Here is a 12,770-nt window from a genome sequence, read left to right as displayed (position 1 = left end):
CTACCTCCAATAGGAATACAAACAAGCTTGGGGGAGATCAGAGGCAATCCTTGACTCTGGAACTTAGACAAATCGATACAACTGGAACTTTCCTACAAGTATACACTGATTTTGCTGAACTGACTTTTGGTTCACTGAATTCAGACTCTATTTTAGTCACTGTTGGGGAGAGCTCCCCGGAGGTCGGAGGTCACACTGTAGGAGTGTCCTCTACCCCAGGGTCAGCCTTTCCCACCAGACTGTGAGCTTCTCAAGGGCTAGCACAGTTTCTTACATTTGTGCCCCTGATGCCCAGTAGAGTTAGATACACAATAAATATTTGGCTCATGTGTTGGTTAGTTTCAGCCAGCCAGTGGGAAGCAGAGGAGGTGGAGAGTTGATCACATTATGCTGAATAAGGCTTGGGTGATACATGAGTAAAAAGAAAGTGTAGGCTATCCTCTCAAGAAATTTGGCTGAGAAACACTAGGCACCTCTTCTATGGCATTCGACATGCTTTATTACATATTTATTTATCTTGACATCACTTCCAAACCTATTGTGAGCAGAGCTGGTGTCCTGTCTCCCTGCTCTTTTTGAGGCACAAACAAGTCCTTGCTTGTAATGAGCACAAAATTAAAATGTGTTCCATTTTATCAAGTAATTCCCAAATCCTCTGTTTCCAATCCTCTTTTCCTTCGGTTCACTGTGGAGGTTGACAAAGAGTTATTTCCTTCCTGAAACTCCCCACCTAAGCCCTTGGGCCTCTCTTCTTTCCTGGTGTTTCCCCATCATCCTCAATATCTCTGCAGTGTACACATTCCTAGACTTGTTCTCAGCCTCCTCTTTTCCTCCCTTTAAACTTTCTCCCACCAGAAATACTATTGCTTAAATTATTACCTCTATGTGATGACTCCTGAATAGCTATCCCAAGCCCATGCCTCTCACAACCCCTCTCTCTCATGCTAAGCTCCCACACTGCCTTCAAGATAAATAAGAAGAAAGTCACCCTAAAGATAGCACATGTAGTTTGGAACTCTCAACTTCCCTCATTTCAGCTCTTGGAGATAATAAGACCACAATAAAAAATAAAATTACAAGTTTGAACACCAGATTTTTAATGTAGAGAGCTAGAAATGATGGTCTCAGGCCTCACTCCTTGTTTGTAGAACGGCATTCAAAAGTTGCCAGAGCAGTTTGGAATGGGACAGGCTTTTGTCCCAATCATGCTGGCCTGGACCTCGTGTTCTCTCTCCTCTGGGTGTTTTGCTCAGGCTCAGGGTAGACTAGTAGAGACCCTTTCCCCGATGTGCCGCTGGGTCCTGACTACTGTTGGTGTTCCAGGGTCTCAAGCCACTCCTGCTCCAGCATGCTGGATATGCCCTTGCAGATTCTAACTCAGCTCCAAACCCAGTAGATGCTTGCTGGGCTTTCCAGAGAGAATGGTTCTCCGCCTCTTCTCCAGGGAACTCCCCCTCATTAACCTTACCAGCAGCAGGCCTCTGACCCTCGGGCTGCAAAGAAAGACTGGCAGGACCTTGGACTCCATTTCCTAAGAAGTCCTGTTCTACCTGGTATGACACTGAACTCATTCTGCTAACTCATTTGCCCTTAGCTTTATACCGTCCTGCAACTTATGATTATTTTTTTATATCTATATTTAGCTTCATGTTCTATGGCGCAGACTCCTGATTGTTTCCCACTTGTAACAAACTCCATTCCCCAGCCTCCTTGCAGCTAGGCGGGCCACATGACTAAGCTTCTGCAACCGAATGTGAACATAAATGAAGCATGCTACTTCCAGGTTAGTCCTAAAACGTGTGGTGTGTGCTCCTCCCTGCTCTTTCCCTTTCCTGCAAGTTAGAATACAGATGGGAGGCCTGTGATTCAGCATTAAGCATTCAGACCAGGGCGGAGCCCTAGAGAAGCATGATTCAACACCTTCCATGGACAAGTTTCTGTCAATGGGGAGGTAGGTACAGAAATTGCAAATAAACACCTAGAGCTGTTTACAGCACTCTGATGCTGCTGTCAACGACAAAGTGCACGACCAGTGGAGTATAAACCACAGCTACTGGTCTTTGCAATACTGGAAATAAAGAAAACCCATCTCTAAACAGAGTCTGAGGAGCACTGCCCTAGTGGATGGCAGAAAAACAAGACAAAAGGGGCCCTTAGAATGCAAACCACTCACCTCGGTGCTGTCCACAAGACAGAAAAATAAACGGCTACCTTCTTCAAGCCAGTGTGTTTTGAGAACTCTGCCCAAGAAGCCTGCAGTTGTAGGTGAAGGTGCTAGAATCAAACACAATGTGAACACGCACTGACTGCCCCTTCCTCGCAGCTTTGAGCAAAGCATTACAAGAAAGAGATGAGATCAGGCAAGAAGCGTCTGTAAGCTTGGAAGCCAAGGTGTAGAGGGGCAGATGGCATCTAGAAACTGGGAGACAGATTAGAAATGTTAACTTCTCTGTGACCCCAAAGAGCAGAGGGTGGTGTGGCCACCCTCAGACTTTCCTGAAGGCCTCCCAAGAAGATGCTGCACTGAAGCAAAGGAAGACAGGCCTCTAGTAGAGCAGAGCCAAGGTGCGCCTTCCTGCCCACGTCCATGCTTTTTAGGGGACCTGGCAGCAGAGATCTATGAAAAGGGAAGACAGAGGTGGGCTGAGCACAGAAGTCGGGAGGTCAGGCAAGCTTCAGAACGTGGTCCTCCACAGAACGTGGACACGGTAACTGCTGGGTGGAACTGACTAGAAGCAAACAGACCGGGAGGCCTAGGGACTCCTTAAGGTATCAGGTTGCTGTGGAAGCCACAGCTGGGCCTGGAAAGGTCCCTGTTCCCTCTCCCGCAAGAGCACACCCTCTCCCACACCCATTTCAGATATGGCCACAGAGAGTGGCGGATGGGGAGACCTTCACAGGAACCAAAGTCAAGGTCAGGGTGCTGGTGAGGTGCCTCCCGGGGAGGAGAAGTGGGGCCAGCCGCAGAATTACTCCCCTACCAGGGCAGAGAGGTTTCAGTTCCTGCCCAGCACGGCTTCATGATCGTTATTTTTATGCACCCGTGCAGCTACAGGTCTCCTGTCCTGCTGATGGGAGTTTGTTTTATTTCAATGCAGTTCTCTCATTTCTACTCCTCCATCACGGAGCAGATGCTGGCCAGTCCGCATGAAGCAAGGAAGGAATGCTTCAGCACTGGCATGTAACACAGAGGTCACAGAGCAAAAGGCTACACCTGTGGAATCTGGTAAACGCAACCCTGTCAAGGAAAGCATGGGAGGCCACGACACAGGAGGGACAGGGTCACCAATGCCAGGGACCAGAGAGGCTCTGGCATCGGCTGGACGTAAGTCAGACGTAGACTGGTCACACTCAGCAACGACTCTGACCTGATGCACTGCTGACCCAGCTGGAGCCTTTGCCTCTCTCTACACATAAGGCACCATAGCTACAACGGCTGTATGGGACTGCCCAAGGGTTAAAGCAGAGCAATGTTTACAGGGTGAGGAGCAAGATGCTTAGCCCAGAGGAACTAATAAATGGTACACAGTACTTCCCAAGGAAGCTGGGGAACTCAAAATTTCTAAACAATCAATGGAATACACAACTGGCATTCTGGAAGTTTAACTGTTCATGCTCTGACACCTCAATTTAACAAAGAGTGATGATATAGTCATCCTATACCTACCCTAGAAGAACTACAGTCCAGGAACGAATCTCCCCCTGCCCGAGGATGGGCTCAGTGCCACATGACTAAGCTTAAGGCACTGCCACTTCCTTCTGCTGCCGCTTGACACAAAGCAGGGAGGCAGCAGTGGGGTAGGGGGTGTAGGAGGGAAAGCAGAGGCTACACGGCACAGTAGAAGAACACAGACTTCAGGTCTGGGTTCAAATACTAGGAGATAAGCAGGTGAGCTGAATGGTTAAAGAGCGTGGCTCCCACAGCAAACATCAGACCCTGCAGTTAGAAACTGAGTTTTTCCTCTAGGACCAGGGACAAGTCAACGATGCCCACTCTGGCCACTTCTATTCAACATAGTACTGCAAGTCCCAGCCAGGGTAATTAGGCAAGGCAAAGATATAAATGGCATCCACATGTGAAAAGAAGGAGTAAAACTGAGTCCGTTCACAGGTGACATGATCTTATATAGAGAAAACCCTAAAGGTTGCACAAAAAAAAAACCCTAATAAACGAATTCAGTAAAGTTGCAGGACACAAAATTAACGTACAAAAATCAGTTGCATGTCCACACACTAATGATGAACAATTTAAAAAGGAAATTAAAAACACAATCCCAGGGATCCCTGGGTGGTGCAGCGGTTTAGTGCCTGCCTTTGGCCCAGGGCGCGATCCTGGAGATGCGGGATCGAATCCCATGTCGGGCTCCCGGTGCATGGAGCCTACTTCTCCCTCTGCCTGTGTCTCTGCCTCTCTCGCTCTCTCACTGTGTGCCTATCATAAAAATAAAAAAATTAAAAAAAACCACAATCCCATTTACAATAGCATCAAAGTAGAGTAAAAAATACTGAGAAACAAGCTTAACCAAAGAGGCAAAAGACTTGCACACTGAGAACTATAGCATATCACTGAAAGAAACTAAAGGAGATGCAAGTAAATGAAAAGACACGCTATGTTAGTGCATAAAAAGACTCAATATTGTCAAAACATCCATACTAGTCAAAGTGATTTAAAGATTCAGAGCTATCGGGGATCCCCAGATGGCTCAGCAGTTTGGCTCCTGCCTTTGGCCCAGGGCGTGGTCCTGGAGTCCCAGGATCGAGTCCCATGTCAGGATCCCTGCCTGGTGCCTGCTTCTTTCTCTACCTCTCTCTCTCTCTCTCGCTCTCTCTGTCACTCATGAATATATATATAAAATCTTAAAAAAAAAAAAAAAGATTCAGAGCTATCCCTGTCAAAATCTCCATAGCACTTTTTAAAAAAATCCTAAGATGCATATAGAACACAAAGGATTCCAAAGAGCGGGAACAATCTGGAGAAAGAATGACAAATTTGGAGGCTACATACTTCCTGATTTCAAGACATATGACAAAGCTACAGTAATTAAAACAGTATGGTACTGGCAAAAGGACAGACATAGGGACCAACAGAATAGAGAACCCAGAAATAAATCCACTTGTAGACGGTCAACTGATCTTCAGCAAGGATGCCAAGAATGCACAGTGGGGAAAGGACATCTCTTCCACAAATGCTGTTGGTGAAACTGGATATGCACATGCAAAGGAGCACGGCCTCGAGCTACATGGCCTGAGTCGAGGCCTTGCTTACTAGCAAGTTATTCAACCTCTGTGTGCCTCAATTGCCTCATCTACAAAATAAGAATAATAATACTATCTTCTCCCTAAGACTATTGGAAGATTTAAATCTGACATTCCTTTTCAGTTTTTATCAATAGGGTCTTGGGAAAGTTACTTTCCCTCTTTGAGCTTTAATTTCCTCTGCTATAAAAGGGAGACAAGCTCTAACTTGTTGGGTTGCTGGGTAATTAGGACAAAATAAATGAAATAGCCAATGTAGAGACTTCAGCCTGCTTCCAAGTTCAGAGGAGTCGAAAGACTCCAGTCAACTTCAAGGCAAGCCTGTTCCCAACAGGCCGAGAAGGGGAATCTCAACAGAGGTTTCTGGGAAGGGGGGAGACCAGAAGAAGAAACCCCTCCCTCAGACTGGGTGGGTCACCAGCATAACACCCTCTAGGCTAAGGCTTTCTCTCCTCTACCACCCTGTCCGGAGTCACGAGCTGGTGTTTCCCATCACCACTGACAACATTTAGATGAGTATGTGTAAGAGGAGCTTAGCTAGCTGGGTTGAAGCATTCTAAGTACATTACCATGCTTACTCTAGGCCACTCTGTCTGGATCTTAGATTAATCCATCTAAACACATTCATTGACATACCACTGAACAGTGTTCAAAGTGAGTTCCCATCTCTTTTCCCATTTGATCACACGGTGAGACAGGCAAATAGAGCATTCTCCATGTTACGGAGAAGAAAACTAAAACTGGGACAGCCTGCTTCACTCTCACCAGGGCTCAGCCTTCCGGCCCAGGGCTCTGGGGGGCCACACTGACCACGGGAACCCTTTTTCCGTACTTAATTCTATGCCCCATGAGAAATGAAATACGCAGATTTATTCTCCATAATGACATTAATGCCTTTTCCAAGCATTTACTGATTCCCGAAGAAATATAATAGGATTATGGTAAATGCCAATAAAACTTGTAAGTGTATCTCTACTTAGAAGTTTTGACAAAAGTTTATGGGAATAAGTCCATATAATCCAATGAAAGTGACAGAATAAAACTCTAAATACCCAACAGAAAGTATCAAAGATTACTCCGTTTGCCTGCTTCAGAGAAAGTCCAGAAGAGCAAGCAGTCAGGTTTATCTCTAACGCACTGAACAATATAACTTAAGAACCACCTTCTCCTAAAGCATCTTACTCTCCCCATCAACAGAACAGTGTACCTGTTGAGCTAGACCACAGAATTCAATTACCTGACTTAAAAGAAAAGACTGGAAATTAACTCAGCAAGACTAATAATGCCTGAGCCTTGCTGCCATTCCTTTTCTTTTCCTTCTTGGATAGTCATGGAATTCCCATACATGAAAAGTTACGAATACAAAAAGGATGAGTTCCACTGGTCCTGTCATGGTGAATGCTACCCCTCCACGGATTCCTTTCATCCCTGTCTAGTTAACATTTCCTCGGTTTCATTAAATGCAGGAGAAAGAGATGTGCAAACATGTATAAAGATGTAAAATGCCCTCAGGAAGTCTGTAATCTAGAGCCGTGGGTGCTCAACCAGGGCTATTCCTCCATACACCCCTGCCCCAGGACATCTCACAATATCTGGAGATGTGTGTTGGACACAGCTGGGGGCGCTACTGGCATCTGGTGGGTAGAGGCCAGGGATGCTGCTACACATGCTACAAGGTTCAGGACAGCCCCCACCACACAGAATTCTGCAGCCCCCAAATGTTAGTGGTACCCAGGCTGAGAAACCCTGATCTAAAGGGTGAGATGAGAACTAGAAGCAGTCATAGTGCTGCGAGGTGAATATGGTGTGAGCTATAACAGAGACAAAAGTGAAGTGCTATGAGGTTGATGTTTAAACAGTTGACTGGACCTCAGTGTTGGCAAGGATACAGTGACAATGGTATCCACAGACCACACCTTGAGGATGTACAGTGACACAACCTGGGGGACAGCCATGTGGGAAGATGTATCAAAAGCTTTAAGAATGTATATATACTATTTTCATCTTGGCTTTCTTTCCATTCCCACCTTCCCTTCTCCTCCTTTGCCTTCTCTTTCTTCCCTCCCCAGAACTGAGGGGTCAGCTTGTAAGTGAGAAAAAAGTATGATGAGGGGCAGTTTGGGGGAGGTGCACTGAGGCATGGGCTGTGGTCGGGGTGCCAGTGAGGTTGGTGCCAGTGAGGTTGGTGAGCAAAGGGAGCATCACGTTAGAAGGCACATGATGTCAAACTGTCCCACCACTGGAATATTGGCCTTGAGCATCTGGCTATGTTGGTGTCTACCATATTTCCTCACCTCAAATTCACTATTTTTCCCTTTGAAATTTGTTGGTGGTTGTGGGGAAGCACTCTGAGGTTATGTTGATAGTCTGTTCTACAGAGAGGCATGGGTGAGCAGGCCTGATAGATGAGGACAAGAAGCAGTGTGGAGAGAGCCAGAGGAGGCAGGATGGCCTTTGTGGTTAGGAGATGGGCTACCATGAGTAAAACAGTGTAAAAATAAGTAAAATATTAAGTAAAAATATTAAAGGTAATGGGTTACAATCTTCCTACTGCCAGGAAAGGTATGTACAAAGACAATCCTGGGTGTTGGATTAGAGTTGGAGCTATTTGTTTTGAATTCATGATTTTATGAGACATAGGCTAATATAGAAAAATTTATGACAACTACGTGTGTATACATACACACGCACATATACATACATTGCCTACCTCTGTGCCCTGAGGGGTCTAAAGCATGACACTCCAGAAACAATAAGAACATCAACCTTCCATATCTTTGTGATACTATCCTTTACCAAAAGGGGCACTGACTAGGTCAGGGAAAGTACAACGTAAGCCTGGAATATCTTGTGGTGCCAGAAACTTTTCAAATGCTTAGTGTGGGAAGCCTAAGTGACTTAGAGGTTGAGTGTCTGGCTTCAGCTCAGGGTGTGATCCTAGGACCTGGGATCGAGTCCCACATTGGGCTCCTTTCAGGAAGCCTCCTTCTCTCTCTGCCTGTGTCTTTACCTCTCTCTCTCTCTGTGTGTCTCTCATTAATAAATAAATAAAATATTTTTTTAAAAATGCTCAATGAATAACAGGATATCAAAAGGACACAGGAACCAGTTTAGAGGGACTTCCACTGGCCAAATGAGGTCAATTTGAGCATCAAAATAAATAATGACAGTAACAGATTTCAAATTTTGGATACAAAGGGAATCCATGAATACTTCCTAATATAAATGAATAAACACAGAAGGGAGAACAAAAGTTCTTCCTTATAGTATAATGCCAATGAACAAACATAGAAGGAGGGCTGGAAATAAAAAATCACCATGTGGCAACCTCCATAGAGGTGGCTGATTCAGGCAGAAGTCATCGATGAATGGTACAGGTGGTAGGTGGAGGTTTAATGAGGAACAGGCTGTTAACCTCAGAGTGCTTCCCCACAACCACCAACAAATTTCAAAGGGAAAAATGGTGAATCTGAGGTGAGGAGATTTGGCGGCCACCACCATAACCGTGCTCAAGGCCAATATTCCAGTGGTGGGACAGTTTCATATCGTGTACTTTCTAACTCGATGCACCAAGACGAGCTGAGTACCACCAAGGACACATGACCTGCATCCGATACTGAAGAAACATCTGCTAGACCCTGGTGGATAATCAGCCTACAGAGTGTGTAAGACCTGTACAGCTGTAAGGACCTCGGGAACAGAGTAAGTCTGAGCAACTATTCCAGAAAGGACGGGACAAAATGATGTAACATGGAAAAGCAAGAAAAGAGATATCTGGGGGGAGGGGGGTGACTGATGAAATATGAATGGGTTCTGTAGACTGGATGGCAGAGAGTAGTACCAATGTCAATTCCCTGATTTGGTGGTACGACGGTTACTTGTATGTCAACATAACTGAGTGAAGAGATGCACAGACAGCTGGTAAAATATCTGGGTGTGTCCCTGAGGGCGTTTCTGGAAAAGATTAGCATTTGAACTGATAAACTCTGTAAAGAAGATAACCCTGACCAATGAGTGGGTGTCATCTTCCACAGAGATCCTGAAGAGAACAAAGAAGTGAAAGAAGGTCAAGTTTGTGCTGTTGCTTGAACATACATCCTCTTCTGTCCTTGGACAACAGTGCTTCCAGTTCTCGGGTTCTTCAGACTCTCACTGAATTACGTGACCAGCTTTCCTGGTTCTCCGGCTTGCAGATGGCACATGATGGGACTTCTCAGCCTCCATGACCCTATGAGCCAATTCCAATAATACACACACTCACGTATATCTATATATATCCTGCTGGTTCTGTTTCTTTGGAGAACCCTGACTCATCCAAATGCCATGGGGGTATAGAAAAAGGTTATACTTATTTTCAGTTTAGTTCAGGGGAAGGGCCCCCATTCAAAGGACTAACCTATTAAAAATCAACCAGGGCAGGAGGCAAAATGAGTCAGTGGGTTCTCTACCTCAACTCTTGTTTTGGTCTTCAACAACTAGCTTTGCCAAGAGCTTAACTTTGGATTTCTCTAGCTCCTTGGGGAGTGAATGCCTCTGACTTGACTCCACTGCCCACCTTGGACTTCTATGGTCCGAGTCTATCTGCAGGCAGCTCTGGAATTTCTGTAGAGGAGGGGCTTTGGGGCAGCCTATCTGTAAAGGGAGACCAGGGAAACCTTAAGGCTTCATTTACAAAGCAAGCCCACTGCTTTTGTTTAGACTGCATGTTCGTTTGGAGGGACAAACCGGTGGCACTTATGGAGGGGCTAAAGTACCCTCCAACCCAGAGCTGCCACCTGCCAAGCCATCCCTGATGATACCACAGAATCTGCACGGGGCTAAGTTAGGGCCAAGGCTAGCAGCCCCTCAGCCTAATGTCCCAGAGAATAATCAAGACACCGGACTGTTGATGAGTAATTGGGGGGGGGGGGGGGTGCTGCCTAACACCCTTAGGAAGGAGCGGAGCAGGCTGTACTGGGCAGGTTGTTTTCCAGAGTGACACCCAGTCTGGCCCAGCCTAAGGCGTATGAATGATTCATATCTGAGGTGGGGAGGCAAGGTCCATGGGAGCTGGGTGATGTCAGGGGTCACAGGCAAGGGAGGAATTCAAGGCAAGAGGCACAGAGGACGGGATAACAGGGGTCAGGTACTGCAGAGGCAGGGGCAGCAGATGCAGAGGGAAGAGGAAAAAGGAGAAAGACCTCAGCCTGGGGGTGGGGCGGGGTCAAAGAGGGGCAGGTGCAACCGGGAAATCCGAACCTTCCACTCATTGGGCACCACTCTCCCAGCTCAGCAGGCAGGGCCGGCAGAGAGCAAGCATCATTCAGACTCAATTAAATAATTACCTTAATTGTCTGCAGTATGGAAATGCAAGGAGCTGGACTCATGCTTTGCAGAGTGAACCTTAAAGACCCAAGTTAGCAAGAAGGCACAGGCCAGTGAGGACGGCATCAGGCACCCCAATTCAACGTCCAGCAATTGCATTACCGTGCTCTTCTGACTCACTGGCTGGCTGGCCTAACCGGCTATGTTTTTGTCCACTAAGAACTGAGATGAGCAGACAGGACAGGTGATTCTAAGAGGGAATTACAGTTCCTTCGGAACTTTGTCCTGTGCCATGGAATCACGTATCAGGAAGTCATCTCAGTCCTGAAACTTGTATTCCTCATGTATTCCTCATAGAGCAGTTTCTCACCCTCTGGCAGGATTTCCTCCATGAAGTCCCCTTCAATGAGAGGGCAGGAGAGGGGGTGCAGAGGGACCGCAGTAGTGTGCATGTAGCACATCCAACATCCAGACCTTACCACCTCCAGGTGGCCTGCCTGGGGTGTCCCCCACCTGTAGGCCCTGTCTCAGTAATTCACATGTTTATGCAGTCCTCACTGGGTGCCAGGCTCTTTCACACAGACGACTGACCTAACGGCACCCACCAGCACAAGCATGTAGGCAGGAAAGGGATTATCACCCCTGTTATTTTAAATGGCAAAACTGATTCAAGGACAACAAGTGATTTACTTTGTCATAAGACCTCACAAAAGTGAGACAGGGACTGGAACCCAGACCCCTGTACTCCAACTGCCTAACTCAGTCCTGTCAAAGCCCAAACTCTCAGGGCTTCTGCGCCCCTCACCTCCACATCTCCCATCCATGGCAGGACTGAGTTCCAGGGGACTCCTCCCCATCCACACAGAATCCAGGATGAGGAACAATGGATCAGCAAGGCCAAAGAGGAGGAGGCTCAGTCCCTGCAGGAGGAATGATGGAGGGAAGAACAGGAAGGGGGAGGACCAGCAAGGAAAGTAGGTGGAACACCTCTAGGTCACCGACAGCGTGGGAATCTACACTTGCACTCTCACCAGAGCAATGTACATTTGCACCCATGTTTACAGAAATACCAACATTTTAATGTTTATCTTGGAGGAAAGGATGGCAACCAGGTAAGGAGTACTTCCTGTGTATCAGAGACTCTGCTAAGTGCTTTGTCTTCTAGAATCTTCATTTTTACAGGCAAGGAAATTAAGGCTTAGAGAAGTGAAGCAAGTATCCACGGTCACAAAGCCTGGCCTGGAACAAAGGCTGGTCTGACTGTAAAGCCCTGCTCTTTCCCTTACACCACATTAACAACGTCCTGGGCCCAGGCTCTGCCATTTTGAAACTTGCAATCAAACTTAACCACTCTGTTGGGTATAATCACAGGCCAGAAAAGCGTTCTGAGCTAATGTATACTCCAAGGAGAACGGCTAATAGGTAATTTGAGTTATAGTAATTCCCACTCGAGTTACACTGATTCCCCTGCCCCAGCCCAAAGAAATAAGAGGCTGGACTTAAGTCATGGTGCATTTCTGCCCCTCATCAAAAAGATGGAGAACTTGGGGGAGAAGCAGCCAGCTTAGAAAAGAAGATGTGTCATCTATAGTTAAATCAAAGCTATAAAGTTTGGAATGCTAAAGATAAAAAAAAAAGAAAAAAAGACAAGAAAAAGATGCCCAAATGATCTACTTTCCTAGTCCTATGGTAGTGACAATCAATTAAGTCATGTCCAAATGGTGAAATGTCCAGATCTAACACATCCTCGAACACGCTACTGGGTCCATACAGTCTCAAGGCACAAGAGGCAACTCTGGAAGCTTATCTCAAGTACATAAACCTCACCGGCAGGATTTGTTTTCTGGCCTTTCCAGAATGGTCCAGTTTGTTTAGACAAGCATGATGTTAACAGAGCCAAGGTTGTGTGTTTCTGACTGTATGACTTCTGGTTGGAAAGGAGGAAAAATCCATTGGCTGGATTCAAGACCACACAAAATTGGATCCAAAGTCTCAGGGGAAGCCGGGTTAGCAACTCCTGACAGTTCACCGGAAAATGGAACAACTCTCCTTAGCAACAGAAAAGTCAATGCATTAATGCAGTGCATGGACTCCTAGCGCCTGGTAAAGAAGGGACCTTCTGTGTGTAACTGCCACTTACTTTAATACTCCGACTTATTTAAAAGACAAAAACAAAAAACAAGTAGGAACCGTGAGAAGCTTCGCGGCCT

The 12,770-nt window shown here is 46.3% G+C and overlaps 1 protein-coding gene across 4 annotated transcripts in view; it reads right to left on the bottom strand.

Moving 5' to 3' along the window:
- Nucleotides 1–12,770, bottom strand: part of LPAR3 (lysophosphatidic acid receptor 3) — a 96,266-nt gene that overhangs the window by 64,039 nt on the left and 19,457 nt on the right. The gene's annotated exons all lie outside the window — the stretch shown is intronic.

Source organism: Canis lupus, chromosome 6, assembly GCF_003254725.2.
Source record: "Canis lupus dingo isolate Sandy chromosome 6, ASM325472v2, whole genome shotgun sequence".
In the NCBI taxonomy this organism is placed as follows: domain Eukaryota; kingdom Metazoa; phylum Chordata; class Mammalia; order Carnivora; family Canidae; genus Canis; species Canis lupus.
This window is presented reverse-complemented; position numbering and strand designations above follow the sequence as displayed.